This window comes from Otolemur garnettii, unplaced genomic scaffold (genome assembly GCF_000181295.1).
Source record: "Otolemur garnettii isolate 467f Iridium unplaced genomic scaffold, OtoGar3 scaffold00119, whole genome shotgun sequence".
NCBI lineage: Eukaryota > Metazoa > Chordata > Mammalia > Primates > Galagidae > Otolemur > Otolemur garnettii.
In genome coordinates this window covers 1,330,410-1,340,772 of record NW_003852514.1, presented here as the reverse complement: position 1 = coordinate 1,340,772, position 10,363 = coordinate 1,330,410, and positions in this window count along the sequence as shown.

Here is a 10,363-nt window from a genome sequence, read left to right as displayed (position 1 = left end):
CCCCCTGGGTAGAGTGCCATGGCATCACAGCTCACAGCAACCTCCAACTCCTGGGCTCAAGCGAGTCTCCTGCCTCCGCCTCCCAAGTAGCTGGGGCCACAGGCGCCCGCCACAACGCCTGGCTATTTTTTGGTTGCAGCTGTCATTGTTGTTTGGCAGGTCCGGGCTGGGGATTCGAACCCTCCACCTTAGGTGTACATGGCTGGTGCCTTAGCCGGTTGAGCTATAGGCGCCGAGCCCAGTTTGAAGTATTTCAAGTTCGTATTATTTAATCTCACAGTTTTAAGACCTCTATTTTATAGGTGAGGAAACTCAGGCTGGAGGCAAGAGCAGGTCTAGATCCCAGGTTCTGGTTAAGAACCTCTGGTTCTGGCTCGGTGCCTGTAGTTTAGTGAGTAGGGTGCCAGCCATATGCAATGACGCTGGCAGGTTAGGGTTAGGGTTGAGCCCAGACTAGGCCTGCTAAACAACTATGACAACTGCAACCACCAAAAGAAAAAAAAAAAGGCTGGAATTAAAAATTGCAGGGCGTTGTGGCGGGCGCCTGTAATCCCAGCTACTTGTGAAGCTGAGGCAAAAGACAGCCCAAGAGTTTGAGGTTGCTGTGAGCTGTGACACCGCGAACTCTAACGAGGGCGACAGACATAGTGAGACTCTGTCTCAAAAAAACAAAAACAAACAAACTCTGGTTCTGAAGCTGAACCTGCTAGCAGACCATCAAGGAGAGCCCCTGATCAAAGCTGAGGAAGAGACAACTCCTAGGCCAGCAGGAGAAAAACAAAGCCTCAGACCACAGGCCTGGAGGTCCGGATGGAGGTCGGGGAGCCGCCGGCGCCGCCGCTCGAGTCAGGAGCTGGGAGCATCCACGTTCAGGCTTTCCGGCTCTCCGAGTGTAGCCGCCTCTGCCCTGGGGATCCCTTCTCCGCCGCAGCCGGGAGAGGCCCGCGTGGGCAGCTCGGCCAGCTCACAGTTGTCAGGGGAACCCCTCCTTGGTCTCCCGGAACTGCAGCTCCGGGTCCCTCCCACGCACGGGGAGAGAAAATAGCCACGAATGAGATAAGCGAGAGTCCTTGACGTCACGGTAGCTAGGCAGGTTTCAAAGCATTGACCCAAGCTTAGCAACACCGGTGAAGCCGCCGGCCAGGTGTTGGGAAGAATCGTGCCGGTGACAAGTAAGAACCGGAGGCAGAGAAACGCAGCTTCCTCTTCTGCAAGGCGTCCCAAGGCAGCTCCTATTATGTCCTCAAAAATGCACCTCTCCCGTCTCCCACCTGGTCCTCCTCCTGAATCCCGTCCGCTGCTGGCACCACCCTCTACCTAGGAGTGGAGCCTCCCGGTGGCGGGTGGAAGAGGAGCGGACGCTGGCAGAGCCGGCTTCACGGAGGAATCTGGGCGCTGGCTTTGGATTCTGCCAGGAGAGGCTGAGTGGGGTTAAGGGGAGGAAGAGCTTTTCCAGAGCGAGGAGGGTGAGGGTAGAAAATGCTTCCCTGGGAAACAGAAATCCACTCAACTTTGCTGAGTATGGGACAGGAGGGCAGGGGATGGAGGGGGGGGGTTGGCTAGAACCGAGCAGTAAGGAGCCTGAATGGCACCCCGTGAGTCTCCACTTTGTCTGCTGGAGATGGCAAGAAGACAGTGAAAAAGTGTGGGTCTGGAGCCACAGAGGCCAGGCTGGCCTCTCCTCACCGGTATGACCATTTCTGAATCCTGCTTCTGCTCAGTGCTCAGGGCTGAGGATACCTTTCTGGACCCCTGCCTGGTGTCATCCCATTCCCCTCCTCTCTGTGGGTTTGCCTCCCCTTACCAATTCTACTTCAAGGATTCCCCCAGGAAGAGCAGGGCTGGGTTCAAAGTGGTTCAGCAGCCCTAATCCTAAATTGCAGCACCCAGGAAGGAGTAAGTGGGGTGTGGGGCACGTGACACAGACAAGGTATCTGGAATTTGGAGGCTGATTAGGGAAAAAGATAGGACCCTGAGAGGCGGAGACATACAAGCATTATTGGACAGGGTTGCTTGTGAGGGGAAGTCCAGCATGGCATGTAACCATCTCCAGGTTTAAGGCAGGGACGGGAACCTGTGGACTTCTGACCAAATCCAAATTTTACACAACAAATCCTTTTATTTTTATTATACATTTGTGTTCGTCTTTTATACATATATATTTTATTTTATTTTTAAAATGAACCTTTTTATTTTTAAAATAAGCTTCAATGAAATAATCCATGAAGATCGACTGGCGCAGTAACAGTAAACCATAAGGGGCTAAAATGACAGCTGCTACCTCCTGATTTAGTTCTCACTTCCCAACTGGTGCCACTACCCCAAAGGCTGTTTGGGGAGTTTATGTGAGTCCAGTAGGCCAGTCTGTAATCAGTTGTTGAAAATGGGTACACTATTTCTGTTTGAAGTGGAATTTGTGAATAGTTTCACAGTTCAATGGTATTTTTAAATTTTGTCTGCTTAACAGCCGGTTGTGCCAAAGAAGACCAAAAAAAAAAAAAAAAAACACTAAAGGAAGAAAACAGATTTTTAATGAGGCTTGGGACTTTTTGATGTTATAATATCAACATTAAAGAAATTCAGGGGTGGCACCTGTGGCTCAAAGGAGTAAGGCGCCAGCCCCATATGCCAGAGGTGGCAGGTTCAAACCTAGCCCAGATCAAAAACTGCAAGAAAAAAAACTTCAGTGTTCATCAGCATTGTAATACTCATAAGGACCATAAATATTTTACATTAGAGGGAGCAGTGCAAAAGGTTGTGTTGCAGTAATGAAAAGATTAAAAGCAAAGCAAAGACAATTCTTCTTTTTTTTTTTTTTTCGGTTCAGGGCTGGGTTTGAACCCACCATCTCTGGCGTATGGGGCCAGTGCCTTACTCCTTTGAGCCATAGGCACCACCCAGCAAAGACAATTCTTTCCAGCAGCAGTAAAACCTGGAAATGCTGCCACTGAAGCAACCTGTAAAGTAGCTTATATACTCAGGAAAAAAGAGCAGCTATTCAGTGATGTAGAAATTGTGAAAGAATGTTTTGTTGAAGTCATAGGCTTGCATCCACCCTGATAATGTTTCAAAGTACAAACAACTGCCTCTTTTAAGGAGAATGATAACTGATTGCAGCATGAATTAGCCATCAACTTAACAAAACAACTTCATGCAATACTTCAAAAAGAAAAAATATATTATTCAGTCACTTTGGATGAAACAACTGATACTACTGACTCTGTGCAAATTTTATACTTCACTTGGATCATAACAGAAGATTTTCTTTGCTATGAAGAGTTACTTGCTTTGGACACTCTTGCGAACAGAATGGGGGAATAGATATCAGTGACTTTCAAGATAAATGTCATGAAGTTGGACTGAATTTGTAAATTTAGTAAGTGTATCTATAGAGGGTGCACCTTCCATGACAGGAAAACATGAAGGGTTTATTGCACATATAAAAATATTGCACATATAAAAAACAGTATTAATAGATAAAAATACTCTCATTTCTTTTCATTGCATCTTGTATCAGCAAAAATCTCTGTGGCTGAAGCTACTATTTCTTTTTTTAGAGAGGGAGTTTTCACTATGTCACCCTCGGTAGAGGGCCGTGGCATCACAGCTCACAGCAACCTCAAACTCTTGGGCTCAAGAGATTCTCTCACCTCAGCCTCCTGAGTAGCTAGGACCACTGGTGTCTGCCACAATGCCCAGCCATTTTGGGGGGGAGGGGAGTTGCAGTTGTTTAGCAGGCCTGGGCTGGCCTTCAGTGTATGTGGCTGGCGCTCTACTTACTGAGCTGTGACTCTAAGCCTAAAGCTACTATTTTAAGTGACACTTTGCAACAAGTTGTAAGTATTGTTAACTATATTCATGAAAATGTAACACAAGATCTTCAGTTTCCTAACATGGTAAAGTTGAAAAATAAGGTGTTCAGTGTGGATTAGCTGTATTATTCAAAAGGGGATTGGTTATCGCAGGGATAGGTGTTAGCCAATATTTTATCTTTTCAAAAACAGATAATTTAATTTTATGAAGAACAGAATCAGCCATGTGTATTATTGAAAGAAGATTTGTGTAGGTAGGCATGCAGCATTTCTGTGTGATATCATATCAAACCAAAATGACTTGACTCTTTCTTTGCAAGGTAAAACTAAGTCTTGATATGATATATGGCAAAAAAAAAAAAAAATGCAAGCATTTTGAAAATGGTATCTTTTTGAAGAGAGGAAATTTCAGATGAACATTTTCTCCAGTTAGCAAAGGTCATTGATGAGCAGGATATGAATCATTTGAAGAATGCACAGCTATGGCTTGGCACCTGTGGCTCAAGCGGTTAAGGTGCCAGCCACATACACCTAAGGTGGCGGGTTCGAATCCCCAGCCCGGACCTGCCAAACAACAATGATGGCTGCAACCAAAAAATGGCCAGGCATTGTGGCAGGCGCCTGTAGTCCCAGCTACTTGGGAGGCTGAGGCAGGAGACTCGCTTGAGCCCAGGAGTTGGAGGTTGCTGTGAGTGTGATGCCATGGCGCTCTACCCAGGGGGACAGCTTGAGGCTCCATCTTAAAAAAAAAAAAAAAGAATGCACAGCTATTAGAACTGTTAATTGGAGAATAAAATGAAAGTTTCACTGATTTTGAAAATCATGACATTATAATCAAATTAGCATTTCAGCTTCACTAAGTTGATATCATCAAGGCGCCTAAAGAACTCTCAGTAGATGATGACATATTAAAGTCATTGTTTGATGCTGAGAAAGATCCATTTTTCTGAAATACAGAAAAATGCAGAATATCCTTACCTTTGGCAACATGCCCCCCAAATGTTTTCTTCCTGTTCAACATTTATTGTTGCAAATCTACATTCTCCTGCCTAACCCAAATCAAGATCCCCTTAAGGTCGCCAATGACTGACAACCTACCTAGAGCATCAGTTGAAACTGCAGACCTCCAATCTGCAACCAAGTATTCAAATGCTTTCCGACAAAAGCAGACACAACAAAGTTATTAAAAATTAATTAACTTTAAAATTAATAGTTTTCATTTTTTGAAATTATTGAATACATAGTAGTTAGATTTTTACAAAATAATGTACGTTTTTAAAGTATGTCTAATTAAAGTTTCTTGAATGAGGCTTTATTTGATTTTAGCTGAATTAATTCAACCTTCCAACGTGAAAAGATTCCCCACCCCTGGTTTAAGGTGAGAAGGCATCAGCCAGAAGGGGAGGAGAGTGAGTGGGCTGTCAGGAAGGGGGCTCACATGTCCAGGTGATGTCCCTCTGCAGCATGGCAGGGAGTCCCCAGAGGGTCATAGCAGCTTGGTGATCTTACAACTATGAGGCTGTATTTTATCTATTGCTAGCCATGGTGTGGTGAGATTTTGTAGGGTATACCAAGCAGGCAGTCCCCAAATGACTAAAAGTCTACTCATTTGGGCTATTTTCTTTTCAGATTAATATACAGACGGATGCATACAGTTAGGTTACGTTGTTTGCATTCATTAGGTAATGTCCAAGTTGCAGTTGAGCCCTTCACCCAGTAGGTGTTTCATGTACCCCTATGTTGTACCCAATAGGTGTGAGCTTGGCACACCCCCATTCTTGACTTTAAATGTGTTTTTCTCTTGTACGTGTGTGTAGTTGTTCACCTACTAGTTTCTTGTAAATATTGAGTATATCAGATGCTTGCTTTTTTTATTCTTGTGATACTGTACTTAGGAGGATGTTCCTTAGAACCTTCCAGGTAAATACAAAAGATGTAAAGTCTCCATTTTTTGGTGGAATAATATTTCAAGGTATACATATATACATATACCACAGTTTATTTATCCATTTATGGATTAATAGGCAATTGGGTTATTCCCACATCTATGAAATTATGAATTGAGTTGCTATAAACATTTGAGTGCAAATGTCTTTACCCCGAAATGATGTTTTTTATTCTGGGTAGACACCTAGTAAAGGGATTGTGGGACCAAATGGAAGGTCGATTTTGAGTTTTTTAATAATTCACCAAATTCTTTCCAAAAAGGTTGTTTCAGTTTGCAGTCTCACCGACAGTGTATAAGCGTTCCCTTCTTTCCATACCCACACCAGCGTCTGCAACTTTGGGACTTCATGATGGGGGCAATTCTCACTGGGGTTAGATCATATCTCAAGGTGGTTTTGATTTGCATTTTCCTTCCTTCCTTCCTTCCTTCCTTCCTTTCTTTCTTTCTTTCTTTCTTTCTTTCTTTCTTTCTTTCTTTCTTTCTTTCTTTCTTTCTTTCTTTTGAGGCAGAGTCTTACTATGTCACCCTCAGTAGAGTACTGTGCTGTCACAGCTCACAGCAACCTCAAACTCTTGGGCTTAAGCGATTCTCTTGCCTCAGCCTTCCAAGTAGCTGGGACTACAGGTGCCGGCCACAATGCCCAGCTATTTTTGGTTGCAGTTGCCATTGTTGTTTTAGCAGGCCTGGGCTGGGCTCAAACCCGCCAGCTTTGGTATATGTGGCTGGTGCCCTACTCCCCAAGCCACAGGCGCTGAGCCTGGTTTGCATTTTTCTAATGATTAGAGATGTTGAACATTTTTCATGTGTTTGTTAGCCATTCATCTGTCTTCATGGGAGAAGGTTCTATTTATGTCTCTTGCTCAATGATAAATGGGGTTTTTGCTCTTTTCCTTCCTTCCTTTCTTCCTTTTTTTTTTTTTTTTTTTGAGACAGAGTCTCTCTTTGTCACCCTTGATAGGGTGCTGTGGCATCATAGCTCACCACAATCTCAAACTCTTGGGCTTAAGTGATTCTCTTGCCTCAGCCTCCCAGGTAGCTGGGACTATAGGCACCTGCCACAACACACCACCACAGGGTCTCTCTGTTGCTCAGGCTGGTCTTAAACTCATGAGTTCAGGCAGTCCACCCACCTAGGCCTCCCAAGTGCTGGGATTATAGGCGTGAGCCACTGCACCCAGCTGTTTGCTTTTTTCTTGATGATTAGTTTGAGTTCGTTGTAGATTCTAGTTATTAGGCCTTTGTCAGATTCATAACATGCAAATATCTTCTCCCATTCTGACTGTTGTCTATTTGCTTTAATTTTTGTGCCCTCAGCTGCGCAGAGCTGTTTAGCTTTCCAGGCCAGTGTGTTGAGTTCATGGAGACTTGGTGAGATGACCTCAACCCTGCTCGCCTCCATTCCTATGGCAGACACTGGAGTTATCACCCAGTTTTTGTTCTCTCCTTCCTGTATGACGACAGAATCTCACACGGCTGCCCAGGAGAGTACCTGTATTTCAGGGCTGCTTTGCAGCTAGATATGGCCGGGTCTATTAGCTTCTGAGGGCTACTCCACCAAAGTGCCATACACTAAGTGACTTAAAACAACAAAAGTTAATTGCCTCACAGCTCTGGAGGCCAGAAGTCCAAAATTAGGGTGTCAGGAAGGCATTTTTCAGTATACATCTCCCTCTGAAACATGTAGGACGTATCTTTTTGGAGGGACACAATGCATACCTTAACAGATGACTAACTTCCAGTACAGTGAATACGATGAAATAGCAGGAGCTTCCAGAGACTTTTCTTAGGAAACACGAGTGTTGCCTTTACTTGTCCGTCTCTCTATCCTGGTGCCACGAAGGCTCCCACGGTGTAGAGGAGTTGGGGTTCTCTACAGGGTAGAACAGCTTTCCGGGCCTGAACAACATACCTGGACTTTTACTTGAAAGAGAAATCAATTTCTAAGTGTATAAATCCCTTATTATGGGATTTCTGTCCTTATAGCAGAACCCAGTTTTGACAGACACGTCACGTTTTCCCCGACTTGGGGCTTCTCAGTTAGATTTTGTTTCTACTTCTAGTTACCAAGCGGGATTGATCCCAAGTCCTTTTGCTCTTAGATCTTCAAACATATTGGGGATTATATCAGAAACTCCTCCTGTCAGACACACTTGCCAGTGCCTAATCTCTGGAGCTCCTTTTCTGACTTTTTTATCCCTTTCCTCAATTCAGAGATTCTTAATGTCTTTTAGCCTGCCACAACGCCCAGCTATTTTTTTGGGTGTACTTGTCATTGTTGTTTAGCAGGCTCAGGCTGGGTTCGAACCCCCCAGCCTGTATGTATGTGGCCGGCGCCCTAGCCACAGAGCCAGATTCTTTTATTTATTTATTTGTTTTGAGACAGAGTCTCAAGCTGTTGACCTGGATAGAGTGCCATAGTGTCACACATAGTGTCACAGCAGCCTCAAACTCTTAGGCTTAAGCCATTCTCTTGCCTCAGCCTCCCGAGTAGCTGGCGCTACTACTACAGGCACCTGCCGCAACGTCTCAGTATTTTTTTTTCTGTTGTTGCAGTTGTCATTGTTTTTTTTAGCTGGCCTAGGCCAGATTTGAACCTGCCAGCCTCATTGTGGGCGCCCTACCCACTGAGCTACAGGCGCTGCCCGACCCAGATTCTTAATGTCTTTGAGGGCAGGAAAGAATGTCCTCTTACATTCAGCCATATCTCTAAATTCTGCCATAACCGCCTGCCCTGAGTTCCTTGGGGCTTTGACTTTTAGGGGCTTTTCAAAATCTTTGTCTCATTCTGTTTTCTTCATGATGTAGTTTGAAAACCGGGGTTCAGAACATTTTTGTGTTCTTGTGCCCCTCTTTCCATCGGGTTGATACCTAAGTAAAGGCCGCGTCAGAGCAGCAGTGAGTAGGAATGCAGATACAGTGGCTGCTCTAGCAAGTGTGACTCTGCCACACGACCATTCACCTATATGTAGTAGCAGAAAATGCCAACACTAGAAAAAGTCTTTCATATTCCTCCCCTGAAAAGGAGTTCTGTGTTCAAATAAGTCTGAAAAACATGAAAGCTTTTGATATGCTAATACGCACTGTGAGCTAGAGTACAGTATTACCTAAATTTACTTTTCTCCCCAGGGCCACTCACCAACATTAGTGCACACGAGAGTTCTGTGTTCTGAAATTCATTTCTGTGTAAGTACAAGCAGTCTTTGACAATTTGCCTTTACAAATGGAGGCTATTATCGGAAGTCCCTGAGTTACAAACATCTAACTGACATGTGACTCACACTTATGAACGGAGACTATTACAGGAATAGGTAAACACACCTGTTCCAACTTACATACAAAGTCAACGTAAGAACAAACCTACAGAACCTATCTTGTTTGTGACCTGGGGCTGCCTGTATCTATGGTGCACTGATGCAGAGACAGTGTCCAGAAGGAAGCACAAGAGGCTGGTACAAATGTGGGAGGATGGGGAGGAGGAGGACTCTTTTTCACTGTATACATTTTGGTAATTTTGGTTTCTATTTACTATGCACATGTATTAAAATAGATAAAATAAATTCATGAACACTTACAGGAGCCTAAAGCTGGATATCTGGTTGACATCATATTTAACGGAACCCTTACAAATGATAAGACACCAATCTTACTAAGTGTCATCTTGAGAAATACTCCTCATTGTCAGGGATGTGGAGAAAAGGGAACCTTTTACACTGTTGGTGGCATTGTAAATTAATGCAGCCATTTTGGAAAACCATATGGGGTTTTCTCAAAAAACTAAAAATATTTGTTAATATTTTAACAAATTTTTAATTAAAAAAGATAGAAATTACCGTATGATCTAGCAGTTCCGCTTCTGGGATATATCCAAAGGAATTGAGGTGTGTCTGTGAGAGAGACGTCTGCGCTTCTGTGTTCGTGCAGCGCTATTCAATAGCTAAGATACATGGGAATAACCAAAGTGCCCATCAATGGAGGAATGGCTTTCAAAGATGGGGCATATATATAGTGTCAAGCAAAATTAGGGCTGGTGAGGTAGAAATAATTTGATAATGGTTTATTGAACACCAAATGTGAGAGTCAACCCGGAAAGGCATATGGACAAGTTAGGCATGTTCCAGAGTCTGCTACAAGTTGGAAGGCTTTGGTATAAATGCTTAGAAGAAGTGAGAGAATATATGTTTTCTGAGGAATACTATTCAGCCATAAAGAAAGAAGGAGACTTTACATCTTTTGTATTTACCTGGAAGGATTTAGGGAACATCTTTCTAAGTAAAGTATCACAAGAATGGAAGAAGAAACATCCCATGTACTCAGTGTTAATATGAAACTAGTAGATGAACAACTACGTAACCACACGAGAGAAAAATACAAATAAATTCAAGAAGTGGGGGGAGGAGGGGCATTTGGTAGGCCCTTACCTAATGGGTATAATGTAGGGCTATATGGCATATCTCCTGGGTGAAGGACTCAACTAACAACTTGGACTTTACCTAATACAGGAAACAATGTAATCTAATTGTATATACCCTCAAATCAATCTGCAATTAAAAAGAAAAAGAAGTGCGGGAGACTCCACCAGTTGACATTGTTTTTTTCTTTGGAG